The sequence below is a fragment of the Mus musculus genome, chromosome 13 (genome assembly GCF_000001635.26).
Source record: "Mus musculus strain C57BL/6J chromosome 13, GRCm38.p6 C57BL/6J".
Lineage (NCBI taxonomy): Eukaryota > Metazoa > Chordata > Mammalia > Rodentia > Muridae > Mus > Mus musculus.
In genome coordinates, this window is record NC_000079.6 from 20,089,155 (window position 1) to 20,110,550 (window position 21,396).

Sequence of the window (21,396 nt, forward strand, 5' to 3'; positions counted from 1 at the left end):
GAAAGAAAGAAAGAAAGAAAGAAAGAAAGGAAAGAAAGAAAGAAAGCAGGCAGGCAGGGAGGGAGAGAGAGAGGGAGGGAGGGAGAGAGGAAGGAAGGAAGGAAGGAAGGAAGGAAGGAAGGAAGGAAGGAAGGAAGGAAGGAAGAATGAGGTGGTTGGCGAGGTGGGGAGCCTTTTGGAGGAGTTTGGAAGGGGAAAGCATGATTGGGATATATTGTATGAAAACAAATGTTAATAAAAAGATCTGGTGAAATTAGTTTTAACCACATACTCATATCCTAGCCTGATATACTGTCCGATTGATTTATTATATAGGAACTGTAAAACTATTATTTATCGAAATGATAAAATCTATATAAAACAATGAAACTATTTCATTTTTTTTTCATGCTAAATCCCTAATGACTGCTAATGGTCAGTTATCACACAGTTTATATTTAAATATTCTGGTGATTAATCGAAAGGAAGCATTGCTTTCTCCCTTAGATTCTGATATCTTCTATGGTGTTGCCCCTAAGTCCTCGTCTTTTCTAGAGATAGGCTATGCACAGCATCTCCCTGCCCTCTCCAGGTGCTCCAGCACAGAATTCTGAATTCGGAGAAGACAGAAGTTTCTCCTGAACTTTCCAACTGTCATTTCTCTCCTGCCTGCTAGGTTGGGAGTTAACTGTATTTGATTTCTGTTTTAAAAATTAGTGGAGTACGTTGCATGACTCCAACAATAATACAATAACCACAGATCACAAATTCAGGGTAGAACATGTTGCTTCATGCCAGGGTATACCACACAAGGAAGTCTTTGGCTTCATTGAAGAAAATCTTGCAGTTTAGACTAGAGTAAATTCGTAGGTGGTGGAGGAGAAGGAAATGGCCTGTTATTTTTGCCATGCTTCCCGGGAGATATATACAGCAGGTTCTTAGAGGACTTATTTTAAAGCAGCCCACCAAAGTTTCCCCTTTGGTGGAAAATCTCAAATAAGGTGTCCAAAATGAAACCTTAAAAAGGGAACAGGAGCTCTCTGTGCTCCAGAGGTGGCGCTGCGAGGGTGACGGAGTTAATTAGTGCCTGCAAAACGCGGTTTCTGAGCTCATCAGAGAAGTCATGCTCATCCCACACTATTTATAACAGAGATGAAGTGTGCATACTGTGTGACATTTCCCTCTTTTTAAGTAGGGGACTCCAAAAAAGTCGTGGGCACCCAGTCCTAGGCACTGTGCAGGGGGGCGGGCAGCAGTGCGGGGGCGGGCAGCAAACGCGCCAACAAACGCGTGTCCGCGCGCAGGTGCCGGGGGCGGCGGCGGCAACTCCGCATCGGCTGCCCAGAGTTCGCGGCAGCTCGCGGGATGCTCCTAGATGCAAGATGTGTCTCTGGCCAGCAGGAGGAAGGAAGAGGAAGTGAGAGCAGCGGCAGCCGGCGGCAGCGGCCAGCGACCCGAGTCTAAGTGCGTGCGTTCGGGCAGCGGCAGCGGGCGAGGATGGGCACGAGATAGAGGCAGAGCCACCGCCGTCCGCGCCTCCGAGAGCGGCGACAGAGCCTCGGGCACCGGTCTACGTCTCCTGCCCCGGCGCTCCGGCCTCTGGGAACCCTCGTTGCGGCGTCCTGAGACCCCGGGCAGGTTTGTAAAGTTTGCTGGGCTGGCGCGGCGCCCGACTCGCTGACCTCGGCGGCCCGGGCGGGGGCCAGGGCAAGACGAGGGCGCCGCGGAGGCACTTTTGTTTCCTCCCGGGGCCCCGCGGCGCGGGCGGGTGGGGGCTGCGGGCGCCCTGCAGTTGGGAGGTCTGGGCAAAGGGGCGTCCCGAGTGACTAGAGGTACGGGGTGGGGAAAAGCGGACACCGGGGGCAGCGCCGGGATGGGGCTCAGTGCAAGGACCCGTGGAAACGGCCGGGGCAGAGTCGGCTGGAGGGGGCGCGGGCGGGCTGCGCCACCGGCGTAGGGGTGCTGGGACCTGGCAGAGTGCTCCTGGGACCTTGCGGCCAGCAGTCGTGGGGCTGGAGAGTCAGGAAGCGGCTCCGAGTTTACCAGCGAGGACACCGGGGCTCTCGTGTGTCGCAGACGGGAGGGGATCCCCGGAGAGCGCGCTCCCGAGATGGGGCGGGATGAGCTGCGGGGACCCCTGAAGGCGTTCGCTAAGGAAGACCCGCCTCCCGGGGCCGTGCGGGGCTTCCCTCTGGGCGGCTGGGTCTTCGATAGAGAGAGGCTAGCGTGGGAGGGGGCGTACCGCGCGTCTTCCCGGGAGAGCGGCGGGCATGGGGCGCCAGGGAGGGAGCGAGCGAGCTGCGCGCCGCGGTAGCCCCGCGGCTTAGAGGAAGAGGAAACCCAGAACTCAGCCCGCCGCGGTGCGCTTGTGTGGGGTTGGGAAGTCTGTGCTGTGCTGAGGGCGCGCGCCAGGCTTATATTTGTGTGTGTGTGTGTGTGTGTGTGTGTGTGTGTGTGTGTGTGCTGGCGCGCGTCATTGCGGTGGGGGCGCTCTCCTATTGACCCCTCGGGGCTTGGGGCTCTCGTCCACTGACTCTTCTGCCTGGGGCCCTTTGAACTAGGCAGCTGGGGCAAGGGTTGTTGGACTTGGATTGACCCGACGCTGCAGAGTTTGGCCTCAAGCAGGGACAGCTCCGAGGGCCTCTGGACAGCTCCCGAGGCGCTTTGAGCTCAAGGAAATGCACCCAGGGACTGTGGACCTCCTGCCTCTGGCCAGTAAGGACAACCTAAGATACAGAAAGAAAATTGTGTCTTGAGGGAAACCAGGGAAGAATTTCAGATTTTTTAAAAATTTTATGTACAAAATAAAAATAACTATCGTTTACATACTAAAAATCTTCGAGAGCAACTTGAGACTGGAAAATCCAGTTTACTTGCAATAATCGTTAGATTGGGAAAGCAGGCAGTAAATCCGGTCCACTAAAGGCTTCTGGTTATGGTCTTCACGTGTCTCACCTCTTCAGTAGCGGCCAAGGTCATTTCAAGGATTACTGGTTTCACTCTCTCAATTTGCAGGAGTGGGGATCGAACCTGGTCACTTGAAGGCTCGTAACACAGATTCCATACTTTTATTTTCTTGCCTGCCCTCACTCCCTCCTTCTTCCTTTCTCTCCCTCCCTTGCCCTCCCCTCTTTCTTCTTAGCTGACCCTTTGATCTTCTACTTGTCACTATGCTCCATTTGCTATCCTTCAGCATTGTAGTTAAGCGTGTACATGGCCTTTCTGACTGTATTTGCTACTTGATTCTTGTTAAGTTAGATGGTGTTATGATAAACTGACAGAATGACCTCAATTGTGGGGCCTCATGGTGAGGAAGTAGGGTAAGCTGGAGAAAGTTGGGGAACAGGAAGCTTGGGGACACCATAGTCTGTGGAAACTCAGTGCCTGAACAGTCACTGGGCCAGAGATTAGGTGGTCACATGGTGGATGACCATACCCACCACAGCAATAGGCTCTTGTTAACTGCGGCAATTTTGACTTCCTTACATTTTTTTTCATGTTTACTGCTTTGTCACCCCAGGACCTTTGCACATGCTGTTCTTCTGCCCGAGGTGCTCTCCTCACATGTTCAGATGACTCATCCTTTGCCTCCACTAGTTCTCAGTTTAAAAGGCCTTGGTGGCCTGGGTCTTCTTAGGTTACCAGTCTCCCTCTCAGTATTTCTTTACTAGTTGGCATTATTTATTCATTTATTCATCTGCTTATCTTATCGTCGTCTCTCCCATTAGGATGGAAGTTTGAGCAGGCTGGTGAACTTGTTCATAGATCTAGATTAACTTTTTAGCACAAGATAGCAATGTGCTTTGTGAATATTTTATTGACTGGTGGAAGGAGACTTGCCCATGCTGGAAGAAAGCACTGGGAAACATACTAAGATAATCCCAGTGTCAATGGTGAGTAGGAAGCCTGGCGGTTATCACACTCTCTCATCTCCTCCTCCACACCCTGCCACTGTTCTTTCAGACCCCTTCTGCCTTGGTTAGATCCTTCCCTCAGAAGTGCAGGCTGAGGAAAGGTGTAGAGAAGCCATTGCTTGGGTCAGGGCATAAAGACCAAAGCACTTCATTAAAAGCGCAACTGTTCCTGATCTGCTGGAACCTTCTCTCCTTGGAGATGTATTCTAAAGCCTGTGTGGCTTTAAGCCAAAGAAATGCCCCTCCTGCACCCTGTCCCTCTCCCTCTCTCTCATAGGGATGGAGCCAGATTGAAGGCAGACAAGAGGTTGCTTGCAGGGCCAGGAGAGGGAGGCAGAGGGAAAAGCTGGGAGACTGACCAAGCAGAGAAAGGCCTGGGCAAGGGAGAGAATGGAGAGAAAGCCTGCAGACAAGGGGATTCTTCAGGAGCTGCAGAGCGCAGAGCATTTCTGAAATGTCAGCACCGCTCAAGTGATTTGCTTGCTTTGGGTGTTCGGTGTGAGTGGGTGGGGAGGGGTGTGTGCAGGAAGGGAGGGCTTTGAAGCTCTGGCCCAGAGGATGTGGCTGGGGGAGTGGCAAGCGGTGCAGCAGGGCACGCGTGCTTACTTCATCATCTGGTCCAAGCCCGAAGCTTCGGAGGGATCATCCCTGCAGCATAGTGTTTGCCATCCTCATCCGGAACAGTGGGCCGGGAGGTTTCTCGCTCCCCACAGGATGGCCTGCAGCCATCCAAGTAGATAGCTCGGTTTAGACATCCTGTTGAATTTGGAGAACGTGGAAGATTACTAAACCTCTCTGCCTTACAAAGCCTCAAGTGTTTGCTGCAAGAGTTGTGTAACATCAGTTCACGTCAACGAACACGGTGCTTTGTTCGCTTAAGGTTGTAGCCTAGGAGAAGAGCCCGATACCTTAGCGGGTCTGATCAGCAGTCTAAAACACAAATGAAGGCTGGTCCTCTGAGGAGGTTGAGGCTGAAGGATCTTGAATTAGAAGCAAGCCTTGGGTAATTGCTAGTTCAAGACCAGCAAAAATGTAGAAACGTCGTTGATTTAGCATGCACCAAGTCATGGGTTCTGTCCTTAGTGCCACACAGAACAGACTTTGACTCTTATATACTGAATGCATAGCACCATATAAGGTTGAGGTTTTAAAAATATGCTTTAATAATTCTAGAGGTTTTGAGATCTTTTACATCAACTTGCCAAGAAATCTCCAAGAAGCTCTTTCCCTTTTACAAAATATTGTTTGTTTGATAGTTAATAGTTTAATAGTTAATAGCAAAATAGTTAGTGAAAGATGCTGCTTCCAGTTGGACCACATACAGTGTCAGCCCTCGACTTTACTCTAAAAATGCTATTGTTTTTAGACTTTGGCACTGTGCCAGGCCCAGATCCCATCACTACCTTAGGAGGAAAGGGGACCCAAGTGACCAGTTGTTTACTGCAGTGATGCAGAGTCGAAGAATCCTCAGTAGCTCTCCCTGCACTTAGAAGGAAATCAAAACCATGCAGTCTTCTGGCCAAGTGTTAGCTTTTGGAAATTTACTCATCCCAACCTTTCATTTCCTAGTTTACCCCTGGGATTCAGTATTTGCGTGATGCTAATTGCTTTTGGAGATTTGCAGAGGCAGCCATTCTGTTTTTGGTAGTAGCCACATGTTAGATCAGGTATTCGTGCTGACTTGGGCTTAAGACTGACTAGCCACAAAAACAAAGCCGAAGACCAAGAGCTTCAGAGGTGTTTGAATCAGAAGAGTCATGGAGGCCAACCATCCAGATGGTGTGGTTTTAGTAGTATGCGTGGCCCTCGAAGGCTTTCCACTGCTCACCATAGTGCATTTAGGTTCAGAAAAGCCAGTCTACATACACTATGCATATGTACTCAGCAGCATACACTGTCTGCTGTATTTCCTGGGTAATCTAGATTGTCTGGGTGTTAAGAATGACACCTTATCTGTAGTAGGCTGAACTGAAGCCTGCCAAACCCCGCCACGATCAATGATTGCCTTAACCACTTGTGCTTCAACACGCCATAGGTGCAGGTACAAGTACAGAATTTTGTCTGCAGCCTACAATGAGGTGAACAGTTAAGTACTGAGGTAGGAAAATGTGTGGGTGAAGGAATGCTGTCTCATCAAACGGAATGAGCCACAGCAACAACCTGGCCCAGTGCTGAGCAGAGAAATTAGTCAGATGTATAAATAGTAGGAGATGTTTCTTTGTGTTCTTGGCCCCCACAAACACTGGTTTCCAGAATCTGAGCAGATTATAATTGGAACCTCAGTTTTAGGAATTGAAGCTACAGTTGGACTATTTTAGTTCTCACTGTTAATGTAGGGAACACAGCTCTCTTCAGTAGGAAAGGCTGGCAACTCACTACTTGCTCTACTCTAGGACAGTGTGCTGGGTGGGTGGTATCTCTGGATAAGCAGTAGTGGGCTAGGGGATGGGTGCCCAGGTAAGATCTTATGAAGCACTGTGTCAGTATGGTTGGATCATGAGATTGATGTGAATCTTCATCCACAGCTGACTTCTTTCCCTATTGCCAACTGTTTTGGAAAGAGTAGGGTGGTGTTATCATTTTATAGATGGTATTACTAGCAGTGTGGTGTTATCAAGCTATAGATGGTGTCAGCACCAGGGTGGTATTCTCAGTTTATAGATAGTGTCAGCAGCAGGGTGGTGTTATCAGTTTATGGATGGTATCTACAGGGGTCATGGGCTCTAGAACTAAACTTTATTTAGCTCTTCTGAAAATTTCTACTTTCCTTCCTTCCTTCCTTCCTTCCTTCCTTCCTTCCTTCCTTTCTTTCTTTCTTTCTTTCTTTCTTTCTTTCTTTCTTTCTTTCTTTCTTTCTTTCTTTCTCTCCACATTATATATTCTGGTTAGTTCCTTGTCTTGTTGGTGCAGTGGTATCTAGAGATATCTATACTCCTCTATATTGTTAGGAAATCTCTCTACATAGCAGGGCAGAGTAGTTTCTTCCTATAACACCAGCCTGAGCATCATAGACAACCCCATCTAAAACCAAACCAACCAACCAACCAACCAACCAACCAACCAACCAACCAATCAACCAACCAGACAAACAACAGTAACAAAAAACTAACCACTCCTACAAACAAACAAACCCCAACGAAAACCAAACCAAAGCTGGCTAAGGATATGGCTTAGTTGGTAAAGAGCTTGACTTTATAATGTTAGAAATTGAGTTTGATGTTGGTAAAGTGCTTGACTTTGTAATGTTGGAGTTCCCCAGAACTCATATAAGAAAACTGGAGTGGGGGACATGGAGGGAGACCTGAAACTTACTAGTCTCACATCGAATCTGAGTAACTGGGAAGTTCTAAAGATGTTGTCTTAAAAAATAGAGAGTACCTGGAGAATGACAGCTGAGGTTGTCTTTTGGCCACCCCACTCATGCATGCATACATAGACACACAAAATAAATTTAAAATGTTTTAAATATAAAAAGAAGTAAGATACGCCCTCAGTTCAGGTAGGGCACTGCTCAGTGGTATTGATGGGCTTGATCTACGTGTGAGGCTTTAAGTTTGCGTCTCAGTGGCCATGAAACAAAAACACAACAAAAGAAATGCCCTCAGTTCAGAGGGGCTGTGTCCCGGGTTGCCATGACACCTAGCTCTTGCGATGGAGAATTCCAGAGTTGATCCTTCTCTGCATATTTCATTCTCAAGGTGCCCTTAGACTTGAATCTAGATGCATCTGTGGCCTCTCCTATCAGTCAAGATCACAAAACTGGAGGACAAGGGCTATTTATTAATCAGAGAGAGAAGGGGGAGGTCTTTGCCAAGGAAAATGTATTCTTTAGCCAACACTTTTTTTAAAAGAAGATTGTGGATGAGTTATGGTGCATGAACCCACTGGGAGGGAACCAGTTGTCAGGGGAATATACTTCATGATGCACTTGTCAGCTTCTCTGACCATGGACTAATACCCACCAAGGGAACTGGAAACCTGAGCCCAGTAGGTAGGACGGCTCTTCTTTCTGCAATGCAGATGTTGCTGCTGTTCTTCCTTGTCTACTTACACACGCCACCCCTTTTATCTGTCCTTTATTTTGGGTCTCGGCCTTGGCACTATTGACATTTTGAACTAAGTAATCCTGTCTTTCGAGGACTCTTCCATGCATTGCAGGATGCCCACCAGCTTCTCTGGTGCCCTTTCACTAGGTCCCAACATCTCCACTCAGGAACAACCAAAGTTGCATCCACTCTTTGCAGGTCTATGGCTGGGGGCCAACCCCAGCCCTCCTCTCTCCTCCCTGGGCAGGTTAAGAACATCTGCTTTGTTTTTTGAAGAGATCAGAACAATTGCTTGTAATCTGATCTGACTTTCAGCTGGAGTTGTGACTGGCCCAGTTTTCTGTCACTGGCTATTCCTTGGAGCCTAAACTAAGGCAGTGTACTCACAGATGGGGACCATTTATGTTCAATCATTTGCTTTAGTGTCCTCCTTAACTTCCCTCACGGCTAAGATGCAATTATCATCCTGAGTCAAATGGTGATGAGACTTTACTCACCTTCCTGGATAGCCCAGGTAGAAGAAAGCTAAACAGGGAGTTTCGATCCCAGTTTCCCGGCAAGGTTTTGAGTTTGACTGCTGGTTGTTGAATTAACTGTGACCTTTACATAACAATTAAGAGGGTAAATAGATGGAGCGGGTGGTAAGCAGTTGTCAGGGTAGCTCAGTTAGAGGCCTGGTCACTTGGAATCCCGTAATTGAGGACAATATCTGCTCTGGTGCTCCCCAGATACCCCTTGGCTGATCAGCTAGTAATGGATATGGGTCTTCAGTCAGTGCCATAGGACCTCTAGCAGGCAGGGAGAAACTTTAAAGACATTGGCTTATATGAAGTCCTTTCTCATTCTGGGTATTAACATTTCTGGGCAGTCTTGTGGCATTATTGTCTTATGTAATTATATGTCAACCTTTTATTTGCCTCCTCTGGCTGCTGTAAGTGTCAAGTGCAATAGCTGGTGGCTTCTGCCACACAGAACCTATTGGTGGGTAGGATATTAACCGTTTCCCCAAGTCAACAGCCAGCTCCGAGTCACACAGCCTGTAGCAGCTCTCCACCCTTCTTCCTTCCGCCCTCTGTACCTTTTTTTTTTTTTTCAGTTTGAGATTGCATTTGGAGCGCCACAGTTCTGTGCTCTGGGGTTCAGTGGCTGAGTGTACTGCATGAGATATATTTTCCAGGCTGTTACACACAATTACCCTTAATTTTGAAGTATAATGCATTTCAAAATATTTTTTTTTCTGTTTTGGGGCTCTTTATCCCAAATGCATAAACCGCAGTTGGCCTTCAGAGGACATGTGGCTTGGGAGGTTGAGCCAGCAGAGTACTTTGGTCAGACTGCACATTTTTGGCTGTGTGAAGACTGAATTCCAACAACACTCAGTAAGACTGGTTTCAACTTGACTCCTGCCCACCCCCACACTACCCTACCCACCATGCCCTAGATTTTTCTAGTGGATTGCTACCTTAGTTACACCAATTATGGACCACTTGGTGGAAGTGACTACTAGTTAAACATTTTGGCTTGGGGAAGTGAGGCATATTCTTTCCTGTAGTAAGTGTTACATACATGCTCACACACACACACACACACACACACACACACACACACACACACACACTTTGCCTGATAATGAAGGGCCCTTTGAAGCAGAGGAATAATGATGCCATCTGCTAAATTCTATTTTCCCTAACACTTGTCACCTTTACTGAATGGGAACCATGTTAAAGCGAATTTTCTATCAAGCAATGAGCACATTTCCATCCTCCTTGGACCCACTCCACTGCCAGCAAGTGGCTTAGACTCACTGGAACCATTTTCCCCGATCATTATTTGATCTTCGGCTCAAGAGTTATTTGAAAAACATCTGCCTGGATTTGCATGAGAGAAGCATAAAACAGCTTTATTTTTAAATTATATTTTATAAAAGCAATGCTGAGTAGAGAGAGCTGAGGAATAAAGTGTGGGCCCAGGGTGAACAAAGCCTTGAATTCTGTCCTCAGCATTTAAACCGACACACACACACACACAATATCAATTAATAAATAAGAGTCTTAAGTGCATATAAAGACTTTTAAACTACTGTTTCTAGGCTTAACCTGTCACAATACTTCACCGATGTCCTCATGCTCCCATCAGTCAGCTAGCTATGCCACAGCCCTTTGAACAGTACTGTATGTTCTGTGGCCAAGGCCCTCCACATTTGGAGCTTTGCTAGGGATGCATGAATGAGAAGAAGATCAGTTAAGAGATAATTGTAACTACCAGTACTGCAGGTTTGTACAGGCAAAGTACACAGATTATCATTTGGGGAGGGGGATAGATGTAGAAAAGTTATTATTAAAGAAAGATTGTTCCAGGAGCTCAGCAGTCTTGGTGGAGGAAGTTTCTTGGGCAAGGACAGGAGTCTGTTCTTCTGGGAGCTAAACATCCAGTTGAATGGACAGGAAAGCCAAAGACTCTTAGGCAAGGAAACCAGGCGATCCAGGTTTAGTGAGGACTCTGTCCCATTGTAGTCTGGACAAAAGATGAGACAGGAAGCAGGCAGGAGGAACTAACACGTTACTAACACCGACACTATCAGCTTCTGTTTTCTAGACCTATATTCAAATAAACACCCAGTCTTGGGGAGAGGAATAAATAAATAAATAAATACCGCAGTGAGCCTGCTATGAGGGAAGGCTGCCCCACCCCCCACTTCCCTACTGAGACCCCACAGCTGGCTGCCAGCCAGAGCAGTCAGAGGGGAAGGAGGACAGTATGTTTCAGCCACCCACTGAAGAAAACAAATGGAGGATTGATGACTGATTGGATTTAGGAAAAGAAAAAGAATGATTCTTTGAAGTTTGGAACTAGGTAAACATGAACTCGTTAATTGAGGGTTTATCTGATTTTCGAGACTTAGCTGGGGAGCGGAATTCATTATCTTGCTCAGCCTCAGTTTTCACATCTGTCAGATGGAGTTAATATAAATCCGTAGTCTCTGGAGCTGCTGACATGGGGACTTTAATGCTGACTGCGAGGTGTGCTTGCTGCGTTCGTTTTGTTGTTATCATCAACGCCGCTGGTTTTATCACTTAAGAAAACAATATAGAAAGTATACTCGTTTAAAGACTTACATTGATTGTTGAACTTTCTTCAAGAGGCCTGAACCCTGTCTCTTAAAAGCTCAACTAGACTTTGCTTCATACACCACTGTTTCAGAAACAGAGACTTTGCCACGTTAGGAGGAATAGCTTCCATTGTAAATTAAATGAGCCAACGTAACAGATCATGCTCTCAGTCTGGTTCAAATGAAAACTCATGTAAAGTCCAGCTCACCTGGGAATTTCACTTCATTTCTAATTTCCACTGGGGACAGAGATTGGAGGATGCTGCTCAGGGCCCTTCCCCAACCTTTGCTTGATTCGAGCTTCCTGGAAAAGGGTTGTTTACAGCTGTCCAACTATAGACAGGAACTCTGAGGGAAACTCCCAAGGTAGTGAATAGCAATGGACAGGCATTTAATTCAGATGAGCTGTGTTTTGTATGATTATGTTATCTGTAAAGGAAGCCCAGTGGCCCCCAAACACTTCATAAGCGACCCTTTCGAATCACTTAGAAACTTCTTGAAAGTGACTGCTTAAAGTTTCAGTGGAATGTGAGTGGCTGCAAGGTTTTAACTTTCTCCCCTAACCAAAACTGGTTCATTACACTGTCAGCCAGGTTCAAAGAGATTCTGAGCATAAAATAGAATGGGGAGAGGAGAAGAACCATGACCTGAAGGGACAGACCCACACAGCTCTGTTGTTCTAGTACAGTTAACAGCATCTTTCTCACTTTTAAAATGTTCCACGTAGGACATTTCATTCTATGTCTACTTCCAGCCACAGCCACTGTTCCACCATTTATGTTTGCTAGTTCTGGCCACGGTTTGTAAGTAAGTTCCTTCAGGAAGGCAGCAGCTAGCATAATGGCTTACTAGCTCCTTCCACAGTAGCTCATATATCCATCCAATGGTCATTTAGTAAGCACTTTTGTGAGTAGATTAAAAGAAAGATAAACTCCAGTTTAGACACTAAATAATATATAATACATCATATATAATATACTATACTATAATATTAATAATATAATATATAAATATTATATATAGTTATATAGATACTAAATAATAAATGGAAACATTGGCTTCAGACAGAGATGCGCCACTGGAAAGATATTCTACAGACTGCTTTGGAAGTAAAACCATTCCTGCAGTCGTGAAAAGCCACTTAGCTGAGCCCTGGATGCAGGTCTTGGTTGGACACAACAAAATGCTTACTAACCTCAGGATATAAAAATTTCAGTCCCTTTCTGTTCTCAAGAAGAGTGATGCGAATCCTTCCGCTTCTGCAGGCGTTCATGCGGCGGTGCCTTCTTCCTACCTGTCAGGCTCAGTGAAGAGCATGAAAGGCAATCCAGTGTCAAACCTATTTAAAGAGTCACAGAAAGGTTTGTTTTCATAAGATGCAGGATTCTGTTGAAACTGAGGAGTTCTGCTCGCCCTCAACGTAGCCGACAATTTAAAGATTCCAAGCGCCTGGGCTCCATTTACCACTTCTCAGTTGCTCCCTTTTCTGCAGTTTATCTTAGGAGACACTTCCAGCTGTCAGCATCTTCTCCGTTCCCGAGTCTGTTTTGCCTTGGTTGAGCATGCAGCTCTGGAGCACTGTGTGGTGTGGGTCCCAGCTCTTGGTGACCACAGATGAGAAGCCATTTGTCTTAAGAGTCTTGCCACCTCAGGAGCATGTGGAAGAGCAGTCATGTCAGTAAGCCATCGCCCCAGCTGCAGCCAGCTGCTTGCAAGAAGGCAGAGAGAAGAGGGCAGAATAGAGATTCCAGTTCTCAGAAGACATCATTCTCTACTAGACACTGTGTTGTAGTCATTGCTGGCTGAGGTTCATTTAGAATCTTCTCAGATGTGTTGCTGATAAGGTTAGCATACGAAGGCGAACAATGAAAAAGTCTGAGGTCAGTTATGGCTTAGGAGGGCGGATAGAACATAAGAAGTCACTGTGAAGATTTCCTGGTCAGTTTTTATTTCAGAGTTCAAGTCTTTTCCAAAGGCAATAGTACACGACCAGATCAGACCAAGGCACAGAGAAGTAGACCAATAACAGCCTTAATAATGCATTTCTTCAGGCTGAAGAGATGGCTTGGCAGTTAAGAGCACTGATTGCTTTTCCAGAGGTCCTGAGTTCAATTCCCAGCAACCACATGGTGGTTCACAACCATCTGCAATGGAGTCTGATGCCCTCTTCTGGTGTGTCTGAAGACAGCAATCTACTCACATAAAATAAATCTTTAAAATAATTCATTTCTTCTTCTTTCCAAATCTATAAATTATATGGAAAGAGTGCGGTTCATCCAGTTGAAAAACAAGCAAAAGGGAATATTTAGGGTCATGGGTACAAGAGAATCCACTGTGACATGCCAGTCCTTACTATTAGAGAGACGTTAGAGTTCTTGACTTTCAGGAGAGAAAAAAACATGCACTTTTTTTTTTCCATGAGAGAGGGTTTCTCTGTGTAGCCATCTTTCCTGGAAACCACTGCATAGACCTTGTTGGCCTCTAACTCAGAGATCTGCTTGCCTTTACCGCCTGGGTGCTGAGACTAAAAAGGAGTGCATCACCAGGCCTGGCTACTTTAAATTCTTAATTGCTCCTGAATCCAAATTTGCTCTCAGTGCATAACTGAAATGTATTTTAAATTCATTTGTCTATTTATACATATTTATGGAGTATCAGCTCTGTAGGACTTCTTCCAAAATTACAAACACACACACACACACACACACAACTTCTAGGAAAAAAAAAAAAAAGCACATTCATCATTGGGTTCCAGAACTCTATACTGTTTCTTAGAAACACTTCTTAATATTTGCTTGTTTTATTCTATGTGTATGAGTGCTTCGCTTGCTTGCATGCACGTGTACCACATACAGGCCTAGTGCCTGCAGAGGTCTAGAAGAGTGCATGAGATCTTCTGGAACTGGAGTTACATGTGGTCGTGAGCTACCATATGGATACTGGGGATGGAACACTAGGTCCTTTGCAAGAAACATAAGTGTTCTTAGCTAGAGAAGCTTCTCTCTAACCCCTCTGTGGAACATTTCAGATGACTGAGGAATGTGATATGACATGACTGGTTCTATGAAGACTTGTAATAGGAAGACTAATGTTGTCAGCACGTGGGAAAGAAATGGAACTGATTTTACTGGGGAAAAAAGAGGTGTTCCTGTCAAAGGCTGTGAAAGGGGTGGACTCTGGCTCTGAAGGAACTAAAGCCCAGAGCTCTCAAGCTGGTGAACCACAGCTTTATGTTAAACTGGGGAGGCAGGCTGAGAAGGACCATGGACCTGGGCTCTTATCCATGAGACAAGAAGAATTCAGCCATGTTTTTTCCCTGAGGAGTGGCAGGGCAATATCTATGCTGTGATAAGCTCTTCCTGGCTTCTCTCTGGTCACAACATGGCTGCTGCTACTACTTTTAGAATCTGACAATTTCTAATAGAATTTACTCATTAGTTCAAATCCCTTAGACTTTTAGCAGCAATGTAAAGGAGTGATGCAGTGTGGGTCTGGCAGCTTGTACAAATGATCGAGGACCTGGATCTGTGGTTCTCAGTTTTGAGAAGGCCTCAGACTCTCGAGAAACGAGGAACTGCATCTTAGCCAGATTCTGACTGCTTCTGATCCAGGGGACCAGGCTCCAGTTTGTGAGAAATATTGTCCAGGTAGGAAATGAGGAGAGAATCAGGAACCCAAAGTCCAAAACTCAGCAGGCAGCCAGTAGAGGATGGGACCAGAGGCTTCCCAGGTGTCAGCTAGGTTCCTTCTCCCATTCTGGAGGGATTTTCTTCCAATGCACTTGAGACAGATTCTAAATCCTTTAAGTTTCCTCTAATTTATTTTCTAATCCTTTCATATGTGGCTCTTTTCTTAGCTCTGTGTATTATCCTGGCTCACTCTGTGTGTTTGCCTCTTTATTTCATTTTGTTTTTCAATGTTTATCGACAGCCTTTCTTTGAGAGTCCTGGGTTCAATTGGCAGGCAGGCGTGAGGAGTGCCCTGTGTGAGGAGCTGAAAGGAGAGAGGCTCATGGATAAAGAAGACTATGGCTATAGACTGATTTGCCCTGCAGCAGCTGGCTGATCTCAGTGTATAGGGAGAGCTCACTTCACAGTTGCCACAATTGAGAGCTGTATGCAGTCAAGGAGGGACAAGGGGAGACCTAGTTGAGGTGGGTCCATGGTCTCTCTTTTACTTGCCTCCTTCCCATGCTTGTCTTCAGAGGGGCTACACATAGGCCTTCTCTAGCAAGAAGTTAACGGAGCTCAGAATTTCGACTTAGCTGTCATTGGGGAGAGATGAATGTGAAGGGCAAATAGCAAGACGAGAAGTCACATGGAAAGGGTCACATAGTCTGTGGCACTGTTGCTCGACAGAGAGGGACTCAGAAGTGAGGCCACATCTCCTGGTCCACGTGATGCCACCGGATGGTCCTGTCTTCTGGGAGCCTTCTGGTATTCCCCATGATGTCTTCATGCAGCACTTGTCCCTTGCTGGCAGTGTTCATGTCACCTTATTTTCTGGTTAGTGACTTTGTCTCCTGGTAGCCTGGAGGATTTAAGTATGTGTGCCATGCTAAGCCATAAGAAGTGCCAATGGGCATTGTATAATAGGAAGAAACATTGTTACCCATGAGTGCTTGCTCTGTGTTCTTTTATAGCCCGTTTGGGACAGCTTTCAAATGCATTCAGGAATAACTGACATGTGACTCTCCTTATCCCCAAGTTTGTTGCAGTCCAGCCTTGCCTGAGGTCACTGTGACAGAAGAGCTTGTGGGTCAGAGATTGTGTCAGATGGTATATTAACTGTGGAGTGTCCCATACCCCGGGGGCCTTGGTTACTGCCCTGGTGTCATTCCACTGGGCCCAGATCTACCTAGAACTTCAGGAGCTTGCCAGAGGAGGATACTACCTTTCTGCTATTACATTACCTCTGCTGAAGGGTGTCAATACTTTCCTGCCTTGTAATCATCTAGTCTCACAGAGCCCTTGAGGGGCATAAACAAAGAAGACAGCAACTGGCAAGAATGACAAAGCTTTTTTCTGGGTCAGACTTTAACAGTTCTGTCTCCTTCACCTTTGTCCCTAAGACAGCCAGCGTTGAACTTGGAAAGTCTGTTTCTTTTCATGCTTCCCCAGCCCCTGTGGGTGACCAGGCATTTGTGACACACACTGGGGGCTAGGATCTTTGCCACATATGTGGTTGCCCACACTTCATTTATTATATTCTGGAAGGACCATGGCCTTGATAATTTATGTTTCTGGGCTTTAATTGCATATTCTATCTGGAGCAGCTATCAGGGTTTTCAGCTTGCAATTGAAATTTGATAGCGCCTGGGCTCTTCCTTGTTGGAATGATTTATCCTGGTGTCCAAGTGCTGAGCTGAGCCCATTTCTTTGAAACCAAAAAAACGCCCACATAGCAACTTTCAACTTAAATGCTGAGTTCTCTTTCGAAGTAACAGAGCAGATCTGGGTTTTTGGAACCACACGCTCTGACCCTCTCTAGCTAGTTTCCTCCCGCAGAAAAACGGACAACCCCTTGCTTCTTCAGTGTGTGGATGCTGCCGGTCACTCAAGAAGTCTGCTCTAGTTGTTCACTACAGAAGTGAAGAAATAGCCAAGGATGCTGTTGGGCCCTCGGAGCCTGACCTAAGGCTCCTAGGACCACAGGATCTCCATAAGTGCCTTCTCTGAGTGGGCCACAGTGGGCTTTTGGGTCTCTTGGAAATGGCATCATCAAAGCCTTTGTCCAGTAGTCCCTGAAAGGCTTGATTCATTCCTTCTTCGCAATACATAGACAGTCTGGGTAGACACTAAGTACATTATGAGGAGAGAGACATTAGCAGGCTATACTTTTGGCAGTATAGCCAAAAGGAAACTGACCTGGCCTTTGTTTTGGGTAGCCTAGGAACTGGTTGAAATGCCAAAGCTTTGTTCTTAGGATTTAGGCTCCACCTTCATGCACTTGCATTGGAACTTTCTGTTCTCACAGACCAACAGAAGGGTCTGTAGCCTTTTGCATTAGTCTGTTTTCACATTACCATAAGAAAATGCCTAAGGTTCAGTAACTTTATAAAGAAGTTTATTTTATCCCCAAGTTCAGGAGTGGAAGGTTGAGGGTTTGCATCTGTTATGTCTGCAGATTTCCATGCTGGCTCAGTGTAGCACATGGGAGGTGAAAGAGGGCACACGTGTCCCTTTCGGCTTCTCCTTCTAAGAAACAATCAGTGTTCAGTTATGGGAGGTCCACTCTGATCTATCTAATTCTGATCCTCTCCTGTCATTCCGACCTTTAAATTCCACTTCCGCTGTAAGTTTAGCTTTCTACATATACTCTTCTCTCACTTTGTAGTGGGACTAAATTTTAAATGGACACTTAGAATACAGTCTCAAATCAAATTCAAATAATAATGGTTTCTCAAGCTTTGCCTCCGTTTGGATTCTAGGATACCATGATCAACTCGTTAGACCCTCAGGCCTGTGTGAGTTACACTGTCCCCACTGCCATGTTGATACTACATCCATGTCGTAACTGTGAACTGGGAGGCCTGACTGCAGGACTCTGTCATGTACGTCCTTTAAACGTCTTTGAGAATCTTAGTTTTCACAGATCTTGATTGGAATAATCTGCCGCTGTTTAGGGTAAATTTATAAAAACCCTTAAAAGTTATTTTTCTTCTTGTGTATAAGTAGAAATTTTGACCATATGTGGTCAAGATAAAAGAAAAATGTCATCAATGAATAGAAGAGGCTTTGGCCTTGTCAAGGGTACGTTGGATATAAAAGCTTATATCTTTTTCAATTAATCAATATGTATGATTTTATATTTATATATATATACATATATATATATATATACACATATATATATGTATGTATATATTCAACCTATCCTCTAAAATTGTGTTTCTAAGACAATTATATGTCACCAGTAGGCTTACACTGCAGAGCACTTGTGACTATTTTCTTGTATTTAAGTTTGCTGGCAATCTGAAACACATGCTATTTTTAATTTCAGTAGGAAAAATATGCCATTGTCACTTGAAATCTTATGACAATCATAGTGTTTTCTGCACTTTGCATACTGATTAAAAATTTCAAGTTTGCTGCCTTTTCTAATACCAGGCTGTGCTTTCTGAGTCTGAGTGGGACAGGTGAGCATCTTTCATCTGTCCCTGATGCCTTGAGGACTGTTGTGAACCCCGTTATGGACTTTGTTGATCATTTCATTCTTTGAGCACTTAATGCCGACCAGAGAAGTAGGGATATAGCAGTGATTTGTCCCTCTAAGGGAAGAAGGAGGAGCCCTAGGGACACAGCTAAAATTCTTTGGCTGATGCTGTCCTTCAGGCTGAGTCCAAAGGAGTGCTTAGTGGGCGCTCCTGTTCCTGGTGGAGCTCTGTGGAACCCAGTGCTTAAGGACTGAATTAAGGAATAAAGAGGACCTAGCATCAGGGCTGGGCTGCCACTGACTCTTGTCTATATCCTGCGTCATGGCCTCTTTAGCTGTCAGTGTTGAGGGAGATGGCTAGACGAGGCTGAAAGGTAGCAAGGAGGACTCTGTCAATTGCTTAGATGCTTGGAAGTAAGAAGTACCAGTGAACTCATGGAGCTCACCAGAACCCACTCAGCAGCGTGGAAAGCTTACGCTTGGGTCTTGGCCCCGGAAATTCTGATTATGGGAGAGTCCCTAGAATCCAGGGTTATGCAGAGACCCAGGTGACCATGCTAAGAAGCCCTTTTAGCAGATCTCTGGATGACTCCTAGGTCTGTCTTCTTCCTTTTTTCTACCTGCTTGCATCTTCAGAGTCTTCTTCATAAAGCCATGCTGACCTCATAAATAGGCCGCTCTCCCTACTGGATCACTGCATGCTTCTGTATAGAAAAGGAAACAAAAACAGAAAGAAAAGGTAAAATTCTCGTGCTTGTCCACTTCCTCATTCCCACCGCTGGCCTTGGAACACATAAGCCTAACCATGGTACGCTGTCAATCTTCTGTTATTCTGCTGCGCTCTCTCAGTTCCTGGCACAGAGCATCTGATCACAAGGAGACTTTCAAAGATGACACAATGGGAGAGGGCTGAACTGGATCAGCCCTTTCTCTGCCTCTTAATCTCTGTATCAGGCCATGTTGTGTTACTGTCAACAAACACCTGATTGTTTGGTCCAGTGCCATGGTGGTGCTGTGGCTCCTGCTTGGGTGAAGGCCTCATGGGTGATGTCATCACAAAAGCAGGACCACATGGCAGGACAGAAAACCAGAGTTCATCCCTGAGAACTGTTAATAATCCCTTCCAAGGTCAGTGATCCCAGAGACCTCTTAAAGACATTCCCATGGCTTCCTGTGTGAACACGTATGAGGGCACACTTAACCCATATCTACTCCACAGCATCATCTCTAGGAAAGACTTAAGCGTTCCAGGTCGGACAAGGGCTGTAGCTCTTATCTAGCTCATCTTCTCTAGCAGGAAACTCTGGTCTCTCTAAACAAATAATAAAAGAATGTCTCATAGTGCCTATGTATTTGGGATTACCCACTGAGAGATGCTGGCTGCTGGCTGCTGCTTCTTCTTCTTCTTCTTCTTCTTCTTCTTCTTCTTCTTCTTCTTCTTCTTCTTCTTCTTCTTCTTCTTCTTCTTCTTCTTCTTCTTCTTCTTCTTCTTCTTCAGTATGTGACTGTTACAAAGGTAACCAGCTGCATTCCATCTGTTGATCGGAAGCCCAGAAAGGATGGACAGTCATGGAGGGAAGCCCCTGGGGTGGAAGACAGAGGTGCTGACATTTTAAACTAGGCGTTTTGCTCTGCACCGCCTTCTACATTACTGCTAGCCATCACCTTCTCCAAACCTCCCTTGTCCCACTGAAAAAGAATCTAAGTGTGTGCGCGTGCCCAAATCCTTCCCTGGATGATAGGAACCTCCAGGAGAGGAGGAAGGCTGACTTCCTTGTGTCCTCCCACAGGCACAGTTCTGGGTGCCTCCATCCCACACTGTTTGCATAACGGGAGCTCCACACATTGCCAAGGCTGCATCTAAAATTTAAACGCATTCGAATAAGAATAGAGAGAGCCTTGGGGGAAAGGTAACAATTTCCCCTAAGAGGCATAAATGCCGCGTCTGTGTTTCCCTTCTGCTTTTGGATTAAGGACCGAATGTTAACTAAAAAGTAAACCACCCCCACCCCCCCACCCCCGCTCATCTTTCGAGCAGTGATTAATTTGCGTGCTGCTCTCCTTTTATCTGTTGAGTCTTTGAATTTTTAAAAACACAAAGTGGGAAATGTATTTCCTAGGGGTCATTCTAATGCACCTTTTAATTGTTTTGTTTTGATCTTCAGGCTGTGTTTTAGCTTGAAGAAGAGCCAGCCTTGTCTAAAGGAATTTCATCTCGAGAATCTGGATTCTTGATGATGTTCAGATGATAGGAGCTCCCGGCTCTGAGCATACACATGCATGTTAGCTGGTTCTGCCTGGCCCCTGTCTGGGATAGGATATTCCATGTAGTCACAGCTGTGATCCAGCAGCATAACAGGGTTTGTTATTTTGAGTTTTGCAAGCTCTTATGAGGTATTTTTGCATTCATACAATTTTAATATTTGGGGACAGGTTGTACCACTTTCCAGGGACCAAAAGTGATCATTCAGTTTTTTCCCCTTTTATTAGGCGCTAATTTAGCTTGGAAAATAATTTAATTTTTTTTTATGGATACTTTGTTTCTTTGACCTAGTTCTCTGTTTCCTGGGCGCTGTGTCCTCAGAAGATGAAGTTTATAATATTAATAATGTCTGCTTATTAATTCCTTCCGAATCAAGCCCCCCCCCCCCTGCATGCCCTGTGCATCCTTCACATTGGTAATTGCCTTAGGGAAGCCCATGGTGTTTCTTGAATCAGCAGACTGGCTTGAGTACTGTTATTATTGTTCCATGTAGCACCATTTGTGTGTGCCCAGGGTGGGTGTACCTAAGTGAAGGCTCAAGGGCCTTCCCACCATGGAAGAGCCCGTCATTCATAAGCAAAAAGAGCTGTCAGCTCCTGTCTCCTCGAACTATAATTTGCTGCAGCCTGGAAATGGGTAACTGGCAGCTATTAAAAGGGCCTTGGAATACTTTGCAGTTAAAAGCGAAGATATTACCAGCTGTGCTTACACTTTTTTTTTTCCTCACAGAAAGACTAAATATTCGGGATTCGTAAATGCATGCAAAATGCCACCCTAGGTCAATTCTTACACGGATAGTATAGAACTAATTGTTCTTCTTTGCCGTTTCGTGGACCTCTGAAGCAGAGTGACCTTCTATTGGGTGAGCTCTGGCAGTCTGGCTGCTGCAGAAGTGAGGTGACAGGAGCTGTTTGCCTGTGATTAGGTCTG

At 45.6% G+C, this 21,396-nt stretch overlaps 1 protein-coding gene across 2 annotated transcripts in view; it reads left to right on the top strand.

Annotated features, from left to right (window-relative positions):
• Positions 1 to 1,352: 1,352 nt before the first annotated feature.
• The window catches only part of Elmo1 (engulfment and cell motility 1), a 517,847-nt gene continuing 497,803 nt past the window's right edge, over positions 1,353 to 21,396 (top strand). The window contains exon 1 of one of the 2 annotated variants that reach the window (NM_080288.2): positions 1,353 to 1,617. The gene's annotated coding sequence lies outside the window, so the exon portion shown is untranslated. The remainder of the gene's footprint in view (positions 1,618 to 21,396) is intronic. The other variant, XM_006516544.4, reaches the window with a different exon arrangement.